At 38.8% G+C, this 20,420-nt stretch overlaps 1 pseudogene; it reads left to right on the top strand.

Moving 5' to 3' along the window:
- The first annotated feature begins 3,848 nt into the window (after positions 1-3,848).
- Positions 3,849-4,998, top strand: LOC112393580 (lysocardiolipin acyltransferase 1 pseudogene; annotated as a pseudogene).
- Positions 4,999-20,420: the final 15,422 nt, after the last annotated feature.

Here is a 20,420-nt window from a genome sequence, read left to right as displayed (position 1 = left end):
TATATCATAACATGATGAGCAAAAACAGACTTATGAAGAGGTTGCAGAAGTCATCAGTACAAGAAAAGTGCTATTTTTACATCTTTGCACATAGCCACGATTCATCTCTCTTTCCACAACACAGTAGAAACACTTAGCAGAGATTCCCATGTTTTAAAATTATTGATGTGTGTGTCTCTCTTCCCTATTAGACTGTGATCCCCTAGAAGGTAAAGGCTATGTTCTCTTTATCTTGGAATCCCCTACAGCCCTAATTTAATGCTTTGCATGTGCTAGCTCAGTAAGTGCTGAATTGAGCGAATTGAAGTTTCAAGTCTGTAGCTGAGTGATTTATGAAGAATGGGATAACGTGTGAGTTGCATGAAGTTCTCATGGAGATAAAAATGTTGGGAAGATTAAACATGTCTTCAAAAAACACTTTATGAAATGAATGTCAAGGTATCTTTTTATAATAAGTTGGTCTTTGTACCATCACCATTTTCCCATAAACACTTGAATTATTAAGTTTAGGTAGAATAATCACACTAGAAAATCCTTGTAACTTTGCTTCAGTGATAAACATTTGGTATTCCTGATTAGTTCACTAAAATGGCTTTTTATTTATTTTATTTGGATTGTGATTCTTTTTTCAATGCTGTCTACTACCTTAAAGGATCATGTGAAACTACTAGCTGCCCTCCATCTCTCTCACCTCAGCAACAGAAACATCACATCAGTTTGGCTCACTTGCCCAGCAAGGACAGTCATGTGCACTGATAATGGAGTTTAAAATAACTCTGTTTCGAATTCAGGATGGGTAGGAGACCCATCAGCCTCCAAGGCCACAGCCTTTCGGAACTGTCAACTGTCACTCAAGCAACTTAACATAGCTGCGAGGCATTTCAATAGCAAATATGTTCCACACAGCCAGAATGATTCAAGAGTGTGCAAGAGAAGGAAATCCATTTAGGGTGGCATAAACTCAAACGGTCTCCTTTGTTAAAGTTATGTGAACTCTCATTTAACATTATCATTTAATTGTATATAGAGCTCTAAGATGTCTTAGGCTCTGTAGTCATGTAGCCCTTTGACTCTAGGCAGATCAGTGTCTGCACCATCCACCACAGATTATTAGCTATTCAATTTCTAAAGGTTGCCAGACATGGGGATTTCACTGACATTGAACGGAACCTGACCTGGTGTTAATCAGCATTAGAGTAAAGCAGTTATTTCATCTGATCTGTTAATCACTGTGATATGAAATAAATGGTGTATCTATCTGAACTTGCCAAGGAGACATGAGCCATTTTAGACCAGCCTAAGAATAAAAATTTAAACTTCATTACTAGAAAAATTAACAATTCTGTGCACAACAGATTCCTAGACTTTATTCTCTTTTGACCATCAGTCTCATTCTAAATCCTTCTCAAGAAGACTCATTCCGGGACTTCCCTGGTGGCTCAGTGGTTAAGAATCCGCCTGCCAATGCAGGGGACACACGTTCAAGCCCTGGTCTGGGAAGACCCCACATGCCGCAGAGCAACTAAGCCCGTGTGCCACAACTACTGAGCCTGTGCTCTACAGCCTGCAAGCCACAGCTACTGAGCCTGCGTGCTGCAACTACTGAAGCCCATGTGCCTAGAGTCTGTGCTCTGCAACAAGAGAAGCCACCACAATAAGAAGCCTGTGCACAGCAACGAAGAGTAGCCCCCGCTCTCCACAACTAGAGAAAGCCCACACGCAGCAACAAAGACCCAACACAGCCAAAAATAAATTAATTAATTAAAAAAAAAAAACAGTCATTCCAACCCTAAGCCTGATGCCACCCATCCTTCCTACTCTTAACAACTCTAGCAACATGAACCACAGTCATTTTTCAGGAGACTCTATTGACTTATTTTGTATACAAATAGTTGTATGTGTGCTGAAGTACGGCTCCTTGCTTTTACTGCAAGGTAAAGTCTATAGTTCTCATGTCTCAGAAAACTTTCCACTTTCATGTGGTCTCTTAACCAGATAAGGATAAATCTGAACAAATATGCAAGGACTGTGCACACACTGCAATCTACAAAATGTAGCTGGGAGAAATGTTAAAAGATCTTTAAAGATGGTCTTTTTTTTTAATTAGTCGAAAGCCTCAATATTGTTAAGATATTAGTTCTCTCCGAGGGCATTCTCAGATTTAATGCAATCTCAATCTAAATCCAAGAAGGAATTTTTGTAGAAATTGACAAGTGGATTCTAATATTTTTAAGGAAATTCAAAGGACAAAACATCTTTAAAAATGAACAAAAAGTTCTGGAGCATTAACTTTTTTTTTTTTTTGCGGTACGCGGGCCTCTCACTGCTGTGGCCTCTCCCATTGCGGAGGGCAGGCTCAGCGGCCATGGCTCATGGGGGCAGCCACTCTGCGGCATGTGGGATCTTCCCGGACCGGGGCATAAACCCGTGTCACCTGCATCAGCAGGTGGACTCTCAACCACTGCACCACCAGGGAAGCCCAACACTATCTGATTTTAAGACTTATTCTGAAATGACAGTAATTTTGGAGTGTGGTGTTGCTATCAGGACCAACAATACATCAATGAAACAGAGCAGGGAATCCAGAAATAAATCCAGATATATTTGGACAACTGATTTTTGACAAGGTGCAGAGATAATCCAGGGGAGAAAATTTTTTAATAGTGAGGCAACAAATGCAGCTCTAGATGAAGAAGATGAACACAAAGAAGAAAGAACTTCGATCCACAGTTCACATCTTTTACAAAAAATTATTCAAAAATTTAGTAAGTTTGAAAACTAAAACAATGAAACTCCTAGAAGAAAACAAAGGAAAAAAATCTTTGTGACCAGAGTTAGGCAAAGATTTCTTAGATGACACTAAGATGATACTTAGATGAACACATACAAGGGAACAGTTGCTTCTGCTGGAGTGGTCCTGTGCAAGAAATGAAGGGAGCTGACTGCAGCATAAAGGGAGGAAAGGCTTCTAGCCAAAGAGGAAAGCAATGCAAAGTTAGGATGAGTGAGAGGGCATGAGTGCCCAGGGGTCAGACCAGAGTTTTGCACGTGTTGCTGAGAGAGAAGTCAGGAAAGGTTAGAGCAAGATTGTGAATTCTCAGCTAAGAGACTGACTTTATTCTGTGGGCAGCGGTACATATAGAAGGATCTTAATCAGATGAGTGCCATGATTAACTTTATGTTCTGGAGAGGGGACTTTGGTGGTGACAAGGTTAAAGACAGAATGTAAGGAAGAGACCAGTTAAGGGCAGTTTCCATGCTCCAGACCATGAGAGATGGCATGAGAGGTGGTGAGGGAGTGATCCAGGGCATTAACTAGAACAGAGCAAAGTTCACATCTGTCACACACATTTTGAAGGCAGAATGGAAGACTGACTGGTTATGAGGAATAATGGGGTGGGGTGGGGTGGGGGAGGGGAGCACTTACTGAGCAAGTGAAGAGAAAACTAAGGTGTTTTATTTGTTTGCTTTGATTTTTTGGTAACTATACTGTTGGAGATTGGAGATACCACTAATTAATTTAGGAACAAGGATAAAGCAGGGATTTCTTCGTTACTGACTTTCAGGAGAACTGTAAACCCCGAGGTTGTTGGGTCAAATAAGGTATAACAGATCCAGGCTTTACAGAAACCTCTAGGCTTCTGATTTCTGAGACTACAGAACACTTAATTATATCACCAAAGTCAGCAGGGTCTAGTGTAAACGTGGCCCATTGTAGGAAAGGCACTCAAAGGGAAGAATCATCTAAGGCACCATTGAGAGAATGAAAGGCAAAATACAGACTGGAAGAAGAAATTTGCAATTCATCTGTCTGACCAAAGACTCACATCCAGGATAATCATGGTATCATGGAGAGGCGAAGCATTTTTGGAGAGCAATTTACTTTATACTCACTCTATTTTGAGGAAGCATTTTTGAAGAGGGATTTACTTTATACTATTTTGGGGAAGCATTTTTGGAGAGGGATTTACTTTATACTCACTCTATTTTGGGGAAGCATCTTTGGAAGCATTTTTATGTTGGGTCCCTTTTCACCTTTGATGTTTGTAAACCCATCTTGGTTTCACTGGATCAACAACTGCCTTGTGGCAACCTGGCTCACTCTACCTGTGGCACTGCTGGAGACCATGTTTGGTGTAAAAGTGATTATTAACAGGTGATGCATTTGTTCCTGGAGAAAGAACTGTTATTATCATGAATCATCCAACAAGAATGGACTGAATATTTCTGTGGAATTGCCTGATGAGACATAACTACCTCAGATTAGAAAAAATTTGCCTCGAAGCCAGTCTCAAAAGTATTCCTGGATTTGGTTGGGCCATGCAGGCTGCTGCCTATATCTTCACTCACAGGAAATGGAAGGATGACAACAGTCGTTTTGAAGACATGATTGATTATTTTTGTGATATGCATGAACCACTTCAACTCTCATATTCCCAGAAGGGACTGATGTCACAAAAAATTGCACGGCTCGAAGTAATGAATTTGCTAAAAAGAATGGACTTCAAAAATATGAAAATGTCTTACATCCAAGAACTACAGGCTTTACTTTTGTAGTAGACTAAGAGAAGGTAAGAACCTAGACGCTGTCCATGACACCATGGTGGCATATCCTCATATCATTCCTCAGACAGAGAGGCAACTCCTCCTCAAGGACTTTCCCAAGGAAATCCACTTCCACGCCCACCGATACCCAGTAGACACCCTCCCCACGTCCAAGGAGGACCTCCAACTCCGGTACCGCAAGTGGTGGGAGGAGAAAGAAGAGAGGCTGCACTCCTTCTACTGGGGGGAGAAGACTCTTTACTTTATGAGACAGACTGTAATTCCACCTTGCAAGTCTGAGCTCAGGATCCTTCTGGTCAAATTGCTCCCTATACTGTACTGGACCCTGTTCAGCCCTGCAGTGTGCCTGCTCATCTGTTTGTACAGTCTTGTTCAGTGGTATTTTATAATCATCATTATCATCTTCGTGCCGCGGGAGAGAATATTTGGTGAACTGGAGATCGCTGAACTTTCATGTTAACGTTTTTTAGACAAACAGCCACATTTAAATACAAAGAAAAATAGTAAGATTGTAAGGGTCACAGCCTAAAAACCTAGGGGATATTCTGTAAATGTTTACAAATGTCTAAGCCTTTGTAAAATGAGATGCATTTTTGCACGACTATGTCAAATATTTCTTACTACCATCATTATTTGTTAAAGATATTTTGCACTTCGTTTTGTGGAAAAATACTGCTACACACACTTTTTTTTTTTAATCTCTGAATGTAATTTCAACACTGTGTAGCAGGGAGCGACCCCTGTGAAGTAACTTAGGCCAGAGTATTAGTAAACAATCGTCAGGCTGTTAGCAGACAAGGTACACACAAGACTGTCTTCAAGGCCCAATCCTACTTCCTAACAAACTCCCTAGACTAGAGGCAGATTTGGGGCTCCTGGGCACTGGCCCAGATCAAGTGTTGGCACTTGCCCGCGGAGGTGAGGGCCCTTCCTCCTGGCTTCCTCTCGGCTCTTTCCCCACACTCATTTCTATGCCAATCAAACCCTTACATTCTTCCTTAAGACCAGAAATCAGAAACCCTTTGTCCTTAAGCTGAACAAACATTTTGATAGGAAGCCCTTAATTATTCATAAAATCTTGGCATTTAATCTTGTGCTGACCTAGACGTCAGAAGACCACCAGTGCCCTCTACTCACCAGAAAATAAGACCTAGATGAGTCTCACAGAGCAAACACGGGCTCTCCACTCAGAAACCTTAGTTTGAATTTTTAATGCTAGGAATTCATACAGTTTAGTTCTTCCGCGTCTGCATAACCTCGCATGTTTAGTGCTGGTTTCTTCACAGCTTATCGGCAGGTGTCGCTTTTCTACACTAAATACGATGCTCATCAAGTCATTTACCATTTTAAAGGAAAGCGTAGAAGAACGTTCTGGTACTGCCATCAGAAACTCTCTTTTGGAGTTATGTCTTGGTTGACACAAAAAGGAAGGTTATTTATTTTCTAAATGTCCATGGGTGTTTAATTTCTGCCATTAAAACAATAACAATGCTTACACACAAGGCCCTATTGTTTAACCTAAATTATTCAACCGTTGTAGCTTTGACATATTTTTTTTTTTTTTTTTTTTTCTGCGGTACGCGGGCCTCTCACTGTTGTGGCCTCTCCCGCTGCAGAGCACAGGCTCCGGACGCACAGGCTCAGCGGCCGTGGCTCACGGGTCCAGCTGCACCGCGGCATATGGGATCTTCCCAGACCGGGGCACAAACCCGTGTCCCCTGCATCGGCAGGCGGACTCTCAACCACTGCACCACCAGGGAAGCCCGACAAATTTTATTCTTAAAACCAAAAGGGTCACGCAAAAGTGAATCCTTTTTTAATTATAGTGAGGGATCTCTCTCCTTTTGTCTCAGGTTTCCTCTTTCATTAGTAAAATTTAAACTCACTTTTGACCAATTGTTCACCTAAAAATTCCTATTTAGAGTCAATGGAAAATCCAACAAATCAATGGCACCAATCTCCTTCTGAGGCAAAGAAACGTGTGGTCATTGTTTCCACTCCACTGGAGCCTGCAACTACTTTTTTTGTCATTATGGGAAGGCTGGTCTGAGCAGCAGAAAATATGGGGCAGTTACAAGTCTTTAGCAAACAGCAGATTAAGCAAACCTGTCAGCTTACTTCTGCCTTGAAGCAGACTAAAACGCTGTTTCTTGCTTTGTGTACTCTTTTGATGAGAGTGCCTTCTCATTAATTACAACTCACTTTTGCTGGACAGTGATTTCCCTCCTTCAGTGGACACGGCTTCGCTGTGAGCTGGACTTACCGAGCAGACTTCCAGAAAGTCCTGGTTCCCGCAGCACTCTGTTGGCACACCATTTTTACTGGAAGAGTACTAACTGGCTCAACTGAAACGCACCAATCTATACTTAACTCCTCCCCCCAAAGCTGTTTTTAATCCTGCCAGGGGCTACTAATTAGTTATTATGCACATCTGCCCCAAACCCAGCTATTTAACTTACCTAGATCTTAAGGTGGTTATTTTTAAACATTTTTTTTCCTTAATAAAAGAGGTTTCTAATTTAGGTCTCTCTCAGACTTAAACATTTTTTTTCCTTAATAAAAGAGGTTTCTAATTTAGGTCTCTCTCAGACTTATTTTGGTTAGATTTGGAAACCAGAAATAGTTTAACAATCAGGATTACATTTGTCCTGGGTCAGAGAGAAAAGCTGGGCGTTCTACCCCACAGGTGTTTGTAATGTAGCCCCTCCCCCCTCCCTCCAAATTCTCATGGCTTTTTCATTCAAGGTTTGACTTTACTGGCATGTCCTCTTTAACCCTCTGAAACCTGTAAAAGGAGAACTCTTTTTTCCTTTTTAAAACACGTTTTCTTTTGATCGTAAAAAATAGGCTTAAGATAAAATGCAAACTCTTTTTTACCTAACCAGAATTCATAAGCATTGAAACTGAGACATTGTACTTGCCCTAAGAGAAATAACTTCAAAAAGAGAAAATTTGCCTTTTTTTGTTTTTTGTTGTGGGTTTATTTTGTTTTCAATAAGCCTTCTTTTAAAATTGTAATTATTTGTGTTTTCCCACACAGCTTTTTCTTCTCTTATTTAAAAAAAATGTTAAAGAAATATACAGTCTATGATTTGAAATCTAAAATTGGTAACAAAGTGTCAAGTAGAGGTTAATGCAGCTTCAACATTGTGCTTGGCCTTAGGAGTGATCCCCCTCTTCACCTCCCACTCTTGTCACTCTGGACTCAGCAGCTGCTTGTCCAGCTGCATCTTATTTTTTCCACTTTGGAAAACAGTTTGAAAGTTTCTAGAAAAAAATACACCTACCATATTACCTAGCCATTCCACTCCTAAGTATTTGTCAAAGAAAATTATATATTCATACAAAGACTTGTGCAAAAATGTTCATAGAAGCCTTATTTGTAAAAACCCTAGATATAATCCAAATGCTCATCAACAGAATAAGCAATCTGCAATGAAATATTACTCAGCAATACACACTATTGATAAATACAAAATTGTGAATGAATATCCCAATTATGCCATGCATAAGGAAACAGAAAAAAGATTATATATATGATTCCATTTATATAAAATGTAAATTTATACAGATTGAAAGTAGATTAGTGGTTGCTTGGGGAGAAGGTAAGGATGGGCAGAAGGGAGGGATGGGTCACTGGGAAACTTTCGGGGTTGATTGATATGTTAACTACCTTCACCCTCGTGATGATTCCTTGCGTATACATATGTCAAAATAGCAAATTGCATACATGAATGTGTACAGTGTATTCTATGTAAATTAAACATTTACTATTATCAGTAAGATCATCACCAGTTTTATATGTGCAGTAAGTTAACTCTGCTAAGTTTCTACTCAAATATTTGAGTCAGCAGTGATGAGTAATAAGTGAATCCCAAATATGCTCCTTCCTGGTAGATTCCATTTGAGAGCAAAGAGCAGAGGGAAGAGTGCTAATGTAGAGTCTTGCCTTTGCAGGTACTAGTTATCCAGCTTTGGGAAAGACAACTGACATTTTTTAAGACCTAGTTTCTTCATCTCAGAAAGGACAGTAATGATATCTATTCTGGCATCTGTAGGTTTTTGGTGATGATCAAATTTGATAACTACATAAAAGCATGTTAAAAGCTGTGAAATACCACATAAACGTAAATAGTGAAAACTACAAAACCAATTTACCAGTGGATCAATGTAAGGAAATGCAGTATGGGCACATTAGAAAATGGATTTATTTTTTTCCATTACTATTTTCAAATAATTTTGTCAAATCCTTTTCCTCATTTCTGCATGTCATCTCTCAGATGCCTTAGATTTTTTAGACAGTCTCAGGAATTAATTTTTCCAAGTATAAAAATATTAGTTCAATCTAAGTAAAACGTTCACTCTCATTTGACTGAAAGCTTGCTCCTCTCTCACACCTCAGGCCTGGAGGGCTTGGAAGCCTGCAGAAGAAATGAAACTGAGCAGGACCCTGTGGGGTGCCTGGGCACAAAAGTCTTTCTGTGTCCCCCATTTTCTTGTTAGCAGGAAATAGGCTTTATTCAGCCTCCATGACCTTCCCTAAATTCCAAAGGGCAGGTTCAAACAGTTGCTAATCAGGGAAGGGAGGGGATGTAGAAACAAGGGAGGAGCAGTCAGGGAAAAAAATTTAAAAAGCAATAGTGCAGCCTTGGGGCAGAGTCCTGGTTTTCCCCAAGGGATATTCATAACAATATCTTTGAGCTGTTTTGCAGACACTGAACCACCCACCAGGTGGGAGAAGTTAACTGTATGCTGCCCACAAGCACGTAGACCCAGACCAGTTGTAACCAGAAGGTTGATGACGCTGACTCCCACTTACCTCACCCCCAACCAATCAGAAGAATGTCCCCCAGCTGATCATGCCCTCTTTGAACCATTACTATAACACTTCTCAACAGCCCCTCCAAGTCGGGGACACACAGTTTTGAGGGCATTAGCCTGCTGTGGTCCCCTTTACCAGAGAAAGCGATAAAGCTGTTCTTTTCTACTTCACCCAAAACGCTGTCTCCAAGATCAATTTGGTACTGGGGTACAGAGGCCGGATTTCACCGACAGAAGGACGGTGAAAGGTTAATGTTGCTCTGTAACACCTTTTCCACCTGCTGGTTCCCTGTCTCGTAACTCCACAATTGCAAGCACGGGTTGACCAATTCTAACTCGAATAGTGCTCTCTAAATTTGTCTTTGGTGTTCTCTCTGACATGCCCAAGTGCTATTTTTTCATGGAGTGATTTTGTGACTTCGTAGAAGATCCACTCACCTGTGATCCCACAGTCGACTTTCTCCTCATAGGCGACTCCTCCCTCAGCTCCTGGCTTACTACTGAGTTGACGTCCACCATCCCTTAAAGCCTTACATGTGGGGTTCCTTTTAGGAGGACTCAGTTCTAGCTCAGTTCTGCAGGGGCCACGACTGACTCTTGAAATACAAGCACCTCTGGCCGCCCGTGGTAGATGACTGACTCGTTCCTACTGAAGACTTCGTGTTTCTTTTTACACGAGCAGCTCCAGCCAGACTTTGACTTTTATAAGTTGTTTACATATCAGACATACACAGTTGTTGTGGCCACCCAATTTCAAAGGACACATGTCAAGTTCTCCAAGGGGTTCTTTTTTTTTTAAGAAATTTTTATGGCAGCCATCGCAATAAGTCTCCGTGCTCTCCACCGGCTGCTTGAGTCCCACAGCTCGGATGCCAGGTGCCAGAGTGCTGTGAAGCACCGCACAGAGAGGCTTCTTTGGCTTCAAACATCCCTGCAGGAATGCAGGACAAAAGACGCGACAGCAGCGCAACTGCACACGGCTGCTCAGACCCCTCTAACCATATAGGCTACGCGAAGCTGCCCAGGAGGCATTCCGCGCCACAGGAGGGCCGGCAGCAGCATCGCCATCTTGCTGCCTCGGAGCCGCAGCCCTAAAGCTGCCGGGAAGGAGGAGCCGGAAGGGGCGGGGCGAGGGCCTCCAAGGGGTTCCCGTGAGCGCCGAGCAACTCGATTAAGGAAGGTGAAAAACCTGTCCTTTCTCTCAACAGGTGGACAGCGAGAAAAAGGCAACCCTTTGACGGTCTTCACAAAGAAGTTTCCCCGTGCATTCTTCCTCCTGATGTTTCTCAGCCTTCCTTTCGGTAGTCTTGAGGTGGTAAGAGCGCTGGTCTCTCTCACTGTTTTGCAAAGTGTGGGTTCTTTGACAGAGCTTGTTCTTAGTTTAGACAGAAATTTCCAAACAGGAAAAGGCTTTTTAACCTCCTATTAAAAAGACTAAAGTTTGATTAAAGAATAGAGAAGGAAAAAAAAAATAATGCAAGGAATGATCTGTTGAAAGTATGTTGATATAATTTTTAGGTCCTGGTAATGAAACAATACAACTATATGTCTTTTTATTAGTTTTCCATTTTTTGAAAAAGAAAGCATGTCTTTGCATACTCTGATCATTTGTAAGCCAGAATAGTTTGTAAGGACTATTGAGAATGTGATGGTTTTCTCATCAAGAATATAAAATGGAAGGAAAATAATGATTATGGGAAGAGATGTACTCATATTAATTGCTAATTTGACTGGTGTGCTCGTCTTTAATAAAAAAAGAAGGATAAATCCGTTGCTTTAATTTTCAGAATAAGCCTAGGCTGTGGAGTTCTTCTCTTCAAAGTTAAAATTATAATGATAATTTTGCTTACTCTGAGTATAGCTTTTCAAAATCCATGAAATTATAGGAGCAGATGTCAAAGTCGATAACCGTTATTGTAAATAAGACTATTCATCTTTCCTATCCTTTTCATGTGCTATGACCAGAGAGTTTCCACGTGAGGGAATATACCTATGATGGGAAAAATTATTTATATCCAATATCTCAAAATCATTAGTATATATACAAACAATCATTTAAAAATATTTATGTGTAAATACTTCAAAACGTAAGAGTTGTCCTGCCTTAATTATACATAGTAAAAACAATACTTAAAATCACTTTATATATAATAGTTAAAATTTTGTCTGCTATTCTTCAAATCTGTTAATGTGAAAACTGACTTGTTTACTTTCTTCACTAGTCCTAGAAGAAATGTTCATAGCTTATTTACTGAGAAACTGTCATTCTGTATTCTTAGGAGGCCACTTGTTGTCAGACAAGTAATGCTAGGAGGATAAAACATATGCTGAAAAAAACTACACACAAACAGGATATTTGTTTTATTTTACTTTTGACGAGTAAAGTTACATGGTATTAACATCTAGTAGCTCTGACTCCATACAGGGAGTATTTTAATGTCTTCATATATAAAACAAAACAAAACTAAGAACCAAGCAGGATATTAAATACAAAGGGTGTTACATATGGTTGTAAATATTTTATTTCTGGATTCAGAATTGGATCAAATACCCTAAAACTGCTTAGTTCCCTCATACTAAAAATGTGTCAGTAGTTTACATATTATTTTGATTGACTTGGGCAATGAACGGTTAGGTAAAATTTGACTCAATCACTCAATCATTTAAAATGCTTTCTAAAAAATTTAAAGAATTAGAAGCTTGAGAATTTATTTTTGGAAGGTTGTTAACAGTAATTAAACGTGTATTTTAAAATAATTAGATTATTCATGTACGGACGTAATTCTTCACATTCCCCATGAAGCAGAATTGGGATTGCCTGCAATAGCTAAACCAAAATACTTAACCCTCTCATTTTCATTTGTTCTATCTCCATCTTTTGCTTCTACTTTGATTGCCAATCTCCTCTTCCCTTCTACATTTTATTATAGATGTTAAAGTGCTTTTGCTCTCTTCTTATCTCTTCATCCTTTGAAAACCAATGAGGCATTTAGGTAATCTTTTTAAACTTGCTGATTTATAAGCTGATGACCCATTCATTTTAAGGAGTTTTAGCCAGTGCCTTAACTCTACCAACGCTTGGTCTTTTAAGCCTTTCTAATTGGAAATGTTGACATCTTCAAGCATAATGCAAGGTATTTTAAGGGGCTGGCAGATCACTGAAATTATCCTAGAGCAATTAACAAGAATGTTTTAAAGATCAGGATGACGGTGATGTTAGGATTATCAAGGAGATATAAGGCAGAAAGGACTTGTTCTCAGATAATCTCTTCAGAAGTCAAAATTGAGACCAACTGCATCCAGACTTTAATTGCCAGGATTTGGACATGAGATCACCTGTGTCAACTTGACTTAAGCACTTTTTCCAGGAAATTCTTACCCAGGAAAATAATGCTGTAAAATTACAAATAACTTCAGAAAATTCCTAAGAACCAGTTTGTCCAGGCAAATAATTGTCTCACCTAAGCAGATAATTTATCAAATAAAAATTTAATTAAACTACTGAGAGGAAACCCAAAGCCTTATAAATATCTTTATCTGATGTTGCTCTTCTGAGATCCTATTAAGACTGTCAAGATGTTGTTCACCCAGAAATAACTTTAATAAACTTTGCTTTGCTTGATCAAAATGTTATTTTGATGGTCTTTTCAAGGGAGTAGACAGTTGGCAAATCTTAAGTTCTGCTTCTGGAGGGGATTGTTGTTATTTTATTCTAAGCTGACTTGTCTTGCACAGATGACCCATACAATATCCACTGTCCACTGTCTGCCATCCTCCCTATCCTCAGAGGGACACTGTGGGTCTCTTCTGTGCTCCAGTGCCACAGGGGAGATATTCTGTTTGTAAAACTATGTACAATTTAGTTTTTATTATCATACCGTCACCAGAAACTGTGATTTCTACCGTCTTGGAACACTTTCTTATCTCTGATTGCTACTTCTAGAAACTACATTTCTGATAGAATTGTCTAAATTTAGGTAATTTAATTAATTTTAGCACAAGACTTTGGGAGTAGATAACAACTGATGTGTCTGAATGCAAAGATTCCAAGATTCTTTGCATCTAGCTTGTTCTTGGATTGTGTTCTCTTTATGACTAGGCAAGACAACAGGACTCCAGTATCTGCCATTCCACTAATTATCATAGTTGATTTAGCAGATTTGCCTGACACATCCTTTTTTCTTCTCAGAAGAGCTACATGGAATTTTACTGAATGTCAGAGTTTGTTTAAAAGTATAACCTTCTTTAAGTAGTGATCTATCACAGTTACTGGATTTCAAAGAGCAGAACAGTAAGTGTGAACTCCAGATTAGCAGTCTGTGAATACAATGCATTTATTCATTTACTTTATACTCTGAGGTCTTAATAAGATTATGATGAGGAGACTTTCCATTCCAAATGACTTCTAATAAAAATAATTTAGAAAGTTATCATTATTAATGTAACCTAAACACCAGTAAAGAATGGACAGACTTAAATAAAAACTTTGTCAGCTGCACTCAGGATGACCAAAAATTTCATGAAGTCATTGGGCTTTAATGTATTAAGTTCTGATTTTTGGTTGATAAACACATGTATGATACTTTCCAGAAATGAAAATGGATTGTAGAATACGGCAAATTGGGTTTTAAGACCGTATAAGTAAAATATTTACAGATTTTATTTTCTAAAATTTAAAGTGTTTGTATAAAAGATACTTACATAATACTTAAACATTTAATAAAACTGATTAAATTACAAGCTAGGTCAACATGTATAACTTATTTTAGGGAAAATAATTAACATCATGATATATAATAAATCCTACAGATAACAACACGAACATTCATATGTAAAATAGGCAAAATAATTACATTCGAAACATACATAAATTGAAATATAATGGTCAATAATTATATGAAAACATTCTATTTTGCTAACAGTCAAATAAATAAAAATTAAAATACCAATAAGATATAACTTTTCAGCTGTCACATTAGTAAAATCTTTTAAAAGTCTGATTGTAGCCAATATGAAGGCTCATACACAGCTAATAGAAGTCTCAACTGATGCCACTTTTTAAAAAAGAACAATTTGGCAATGTATATCAAGTATCCTTAAATGTAGCCTTAAATATATATCAAGTAAGCTATCCTTAAAGATATTCACACTAGCACATAAGTATGCAATGCTCTAGAACCAGGATTTTGAAGCACAGTAATTGCACAATAAAATGACACAAAATATTTACCCATAGAAATTTGATTTTTTAAAAAATGGATCATCCATACAATGGATTACCTGCAGCCATTAAAATAATGGCATAAATCTAAATATACTGACACTAAGATATGTTCACAATTTATTGTAAATAAAAGTGCATGCTACAAAACACAGTATATAATCTCAAATTGAGAAAATTAAAGGTACAAGGAGGTAAGGAGTTAAGATATGGAGATAGGTAGTCCCCTGAATACTAACCATCTAGTTTAACAATGGTTGTTTCTGCAAAGTGAAATTGTAAGAACAAGGTGGGAGGGGTTCATTTTCTGTTTTAAATACTTCTTTATTATTTAAATGAGCCTATTTTATTGGTTTTATATCAAAAGAGAAACTTCCATATTAAGAATAAACTAGGGGTTTCCCGAGTGGCGCAGTGGTTGAGAGTCTGCCTCCCAGTGCAGGGGAAATGGGTTCAACCCCTGTTCTGGGAAGATCCCATATGCCGTGGAGCAACTAGGCCCGTGCGCCACAACTACTGAGGCTGCGCGTCTGGAGCTTGTGCTCTGCAACAAGAGAGGCTGCGACAGTGAGAGGCCCGCGCACCGCGATGAAGAGAGGCCCCCGCTCGACACAGCTAGAGAAAGCCCTCGCACAGAAACGAAGACCCGACAAGCCAAAAATAAATAAATAAATAAATAAATATTTAAAAAAAAAAAAAAGAAACTAATTTTGGAATCCCTCTCTGGCTATTATCCAATTTATAGTGCTACTTCTATATGCTTTACCTGTTATTCTTTGTCTGAAAATTGCTATTCCTACCTACCCCAGTCATTCAGATATTTTTCCAGTACTGCTTCTTTGAAAAGGCAAGTAGGATTACTTACCACTTTACCTGGAAATTTCTAATACCTGAACCTTTGCTGTTGAATCCCCCAAGATGGTAATGTAGAGAGTGGAAACAGGGCAATATCAGCTCTCCAGATACCTACTTTGCACCGTTAACAATGGTGCTGAATTGACCCTGGAGAAAAAGTCTTTATAAAATACTATACACTGTTGTATATCAGAAAAGCTCATGGGTGCTTATCATTCCTTCTTAGATTTATGAGACTTTGAGACTTGGTCACCCACTTTGGGTGGTTAAATGCTGTTCCTGGCAATTGCCACCTGACAATGCAACCACCACCAGTATTAGGTATAATGACCCACCAGGGTACTATCCTTAGCACTTCCATGTTTTACCAAGCAAGCAAAATGGCATAAGCCCTTCTGCATTTATAGAAGATGGTTGAGTTCTCATGGTCAGACATCCAACAGGTTTGAGTTCAATTCCCAACTCTTCCACGTAACAGCTCTGTGGATTGAGACAAGCTATGAAGCCTCTCAGGCTCTGCACCCAATCTGTAAAATTGTAGTAATAGTAGTACCTATGTCATAGAGTTATTGTAATAATTAAATAACACATGCAAAGTAGTTATCACAGTGCCTACACATAGAAACACTCAAAATATTGGATCTTATTGTTTATATACAGTAATAAGATATACATATTAGTATGATGGGGCTTAAAGTATGCTTATGAAATTTTAGTGTTCACATAAATCCATAAAAATCTTCTTAAAATTCAGATTATTATTCACCAGGTCTAGGAAGGACCTGAGAGTCACTGAGTATCAAAGCATTAAGGGACACTGACAACCAGCTAACTATAAAGACTAAAGTCTGAAAATAGTGTCTGAAATCCCACACTTAAGTATTTCTTTAGGTTGATTAATTGGACCCAGGAAGGCTAAATTAGGTTTTACCAAAGATGGAGGACATTTTACCATGGAGTCTCATGAATGAATTAGCATTAGAGTTCATCAGATTAGCTAGTATTCACTAAAACCTGGTCTTAAGAGAATGAGACACACAAAAACTGCATGTTTACATTGCAATATGAAAAAAGAGGTAAAGATCTAGAACACAGAGATGTGTCTGGGTAGAGGGGCTAGCCGGGGTCTTTGTGGCAAATGACATCAGAGTCTGCAGAGTCTGTAAATGGGATTATCTAAAGGAGAGGGGAGCACTATTAGAAACTAGAAGGGTGTTGGAGATGAATTCCCATCCTTGACAGTTCAGCACAGAGAGAGCCCTGAACATGTGAGTATTATATAAATACTGGGAATTAAAAAGATAAATATCATTCAGGTGGCATTTGGTCTTAAAGACAATTGTACAATTTTGTTTCTTTTAAAAGGGTTTGGAATATGAAATTATTCTTTAAAAAAAATTCTTTGGTTCAAAAATACTGAATTTAATAGAATTGTTGATTGATTTATTTCCATGCTGGAAAAACCTAATTGCCTTACACTAATGAAAACTAAACAATATAAGTAATTAATAGCACTATTCAAGTTGTTTAATAGTGTTTTATTTCTCAAAAGTCTTATGTCTACAGGCAGCTTCAATCCAGTTTTTCAAAACCAAGTTTAGATCCATCATGTACTGTTACCCTCAAAAACCCAGTTTAGTAGACACTGTGATTCTCTGGAATATTCAGCATCAGCCCCAGTCAAGGGCAGTTCTACTCCGGTTGTTGTGACATTCCAAGGAAAGTAAAAGGAGAAGAGCAATGTCCATTTTCTGGTTTTTTGCCTGTGTTACATGCTTCTGATTAAGGGGCTATTGCACAGTGATTACAAAGATGTTAAATAATCTCATTGTCTTTCAGAGAAGGCCTGTCAATATTGGTTTGAAACAGAGCTATGCCTGTGCCATACAGCGCGGCCAAAAAAAGAAAAAAGAAACAGAACAATGAATTAAAAGCTAGCTGAGGGATAAAGAAAATGTTAGAGGTAATGATCATTTTTAATGAATAAAGGGGAGCTATCAAGTGGGGTGCTAAAGAAATTGTGTGAGACCTCTCAATAACCATCTCTGACATTAATCACCCAAAAACGAAAGTAAACATGTTAATTAAATCTGCAGATAGTACTGAATAAAGTTCATTGTTAACTCTGATGGAAGACAATGTTTTGGTAAAAAGGACTCCCTCAGTTGGAAATAAGGTAATAAAATGCCTGAGATATGATTCCCAAACCATCCATATTTATCAGGATATTAGCATCTTGTAATGTAAAAAACAACTACCTTTTCTTTTTTCTTTCTTCATTTTTTTTCTTCTCTCAATTTTTCATTATGCAGTGCTCATTATGGACAAAATTGAAAATATACATAATTTAAAAGAACAAAAATTAATAGCTACTATTAACATTTTGTTCTGTGTTTCCAGATAATTTTCCCTTATGTATATAACACATTCACTACCATGTTTGCAAATGGATTGGTTTCTCTAATTGTTAATTTTTAATAGCAATCTATTTCTCCATTTTCAGGAATATGGAGCTGCCTGCTGCTTCAGCTGATCAAGCACAGGCTGTTACATGGAAACCGCTCATCATGGAAGCTGGATCTCTTATTTTGGTTAGGTCCATAGCTATTCCAGTAGCTGGCTGAACTCTGAAAAAAGTCAGGCAGGTGGAACAGAGAGAGTGCAAGGGATTTTTTAACCAGTAGAAGCAAGGTGACCACATTTTTAATTATGTTACTTTAGCTGTAAATACATATTAATATAACCAGAAAACTCAACAATCACATTTGAGTCATACAGGTACTTTATAAGAAAGAACAACTATTTTAAATCTTATTTCACCATTTTAAAAATTATTATTTTATTTATTAAGTGGTAAAATACACATAAAATATTTTAACCATTTTCAAGTGTTCAGCTCGGTTCCTTTCAGTACATATACACTGTTGTGCAGCCATCGCCACCATCCATCCCCGGAACTCAGTTTATCTTGCAAATCTGAAACTTTAAAATAACGCCCCATTCCCCTCTCTTCAGTCCCTGGCGACCACCATTTCATTTCCCGTCTCTATGAATCTGACTACTTTAGGTACCACATGTAAGTGGAATCATATATTATTTGTCCTTTTGTGACTGGTTTATTTCACCTAGCATAATGTCTTCAAGGTTCATCCATGTTGTAGCATTTGTCAGAATTTCCTTTCTTTTGGAGGCTGAGTAATATTTCTTTTTTTTTTTTTTTGCGGTACGCGGGCCTCTCACTGTTGTGGCCTCTCCCGTTGCGGAGCACAGGCTCCGGACGCGCAGGCTCAGCGGCCAAGGCTCACCCGCCTAGCCGCTCCGCGGCATGTGGGATCTTCCCGGACCGGGGCACGAACCCGTGTCCCCTGCATCGGCAGGCGGACTCTCAACAACTGCGCCACCAGGGAAGCCCTGAGTAATATTTCTTTGTATGTATAGACCACAGTTTGTTTATCCATTCATCCGCTCATGGACATTTAAGTTGCTTTCACCTTTCAGCTATTGTGACTAATGCTGCTTTGAATATAGGTCTAGTCCCTGCTTTCAATTCTTTTGAATATATGCCCAGAAGTAGAATTGCTGGATAATATGGTAATTCTGTTTTTAATTTTTTGATGGATGGCTATACCATTTTCCAAAGTAGATGTACCATTTTATATTCATGCTACCAGTGCTCAAGAGTTCCAGTTTCCTTGCCCACACTTATTTTCTTTTTATAGTAGCCATCTCAATGGGTGAAACTTTATTTCACTTACATTTGACAATGTATTTTAACTGAGTTATAATTAACATACAATATTAGTTTCAGGTGTACAGCATAGTGATTCGATATATTGGTATATTATGAAATGATCAATGCAATAAAAACAGTTACCATCCATCACCATACAAAGCTGTTACAGTGCTATTGACTACATTCCCTACGTGTACATTACATCCCCTGATTTATGAATTTTAGAGCTGGAAGTTTGTACCTCTTAATCCACTTCACCTGTTCATCCATTCCTCCATCCCCTTTCCTCTGGTAACCACCAGCCTCTGTATCTATGCATCTGTTTCTCTTTTGTTTTCTTTGTTCCTTTGTTGTGTCTTTTAGATACCACATATAAGTGAAATCATATGGTATATGCTTTTCTCTCTCTAACATTTCAGTTAGCATAATACCCTTTAGCTCCATCTATGTTGCCTCAAATGGCAAGAGTTCATTCTTTTTTTCTGGTTGAGTAATATTCTGTTGGTGAGCATCCTTATGACCATTTCTTTGAACTCTTTATCAGGTAAATTACATATCTCTGTTTCTTTAGGGGTTTTTATCCCCCCCCCCGCCCCAGGGATTAATTTTTTCCTTTCATCTGGAGCATATTCCTCTGTCTCCTTATTTTGTTTGACTTTCATTTTTTGTTGCTATGAATTAGGCAAATCAGCTGTCTCTCCTGGTCTTGAAAGAGTTGTCTTGTGTGGGAGTGTCGCCTGTATAGATTGCTCGTGCCTGGGGCTTTGGCAGGCCAGCTGGAGCCAGAACAAGCATGGTCCAGGAGGAGTCCCTGCAGGACTCAAACAATAGCTCTTGCCAGCACCCCTGACTCCCGAGACAGCTCCAGCAGTTCCCTGCCTGTTTGGCAGGAGCTCTAAGGTTAGTAAATGGATTTCCTTCCCTTAGAGTCTAGGTGCCCTTTAAACTTCTGGAGTTTTGTTTTTTATTTTTTCTGCTGTGTCCCAGAACAGGAGACTCTGCCCTTGGGACCCTCAGCAATATCCCTCCCTATTGCAATTCACTGCATTGGGGGTGGAGTTCCCCTGGATACTGTGTGTCCATCTTCCTTACCCATTTCTCTTGGTCTTTCACGTGCAGTAGCTGTTCAATCAACCCTCAAGTCTTCAAGAAAAATTGCTCTATATGTAGGTATAGATTCAGTGTGTCCATGGTAGGAGGTAAGCTCAGAGTCTTCCTACTCCA

The sequence above is a fragment of the Neophocaena asiaeorientalis genome, unplaced genomic scaffold (genome assembly GCF_003031525.2).
Source record: "Neophocaena asiaeorientalis asiaeorientalis breed wild unplaced genomic scaffold, Neophocaena_asiaeorientalis_V1.1 scaffold72, whole genome shotgun sequence".
Lineage (NCBI taxonomy): Eukaryota > Metazoa > Chordata > Mammalia > Artiodactyla > Phocoenidae > Neophocaena > Neophocaena asiaeorientalis.
The sequence above is the reverse complement of the archived record's forward strand: the minus strand, read 5'-3'. Positions and strand labels throughout refer to the sequence as shown.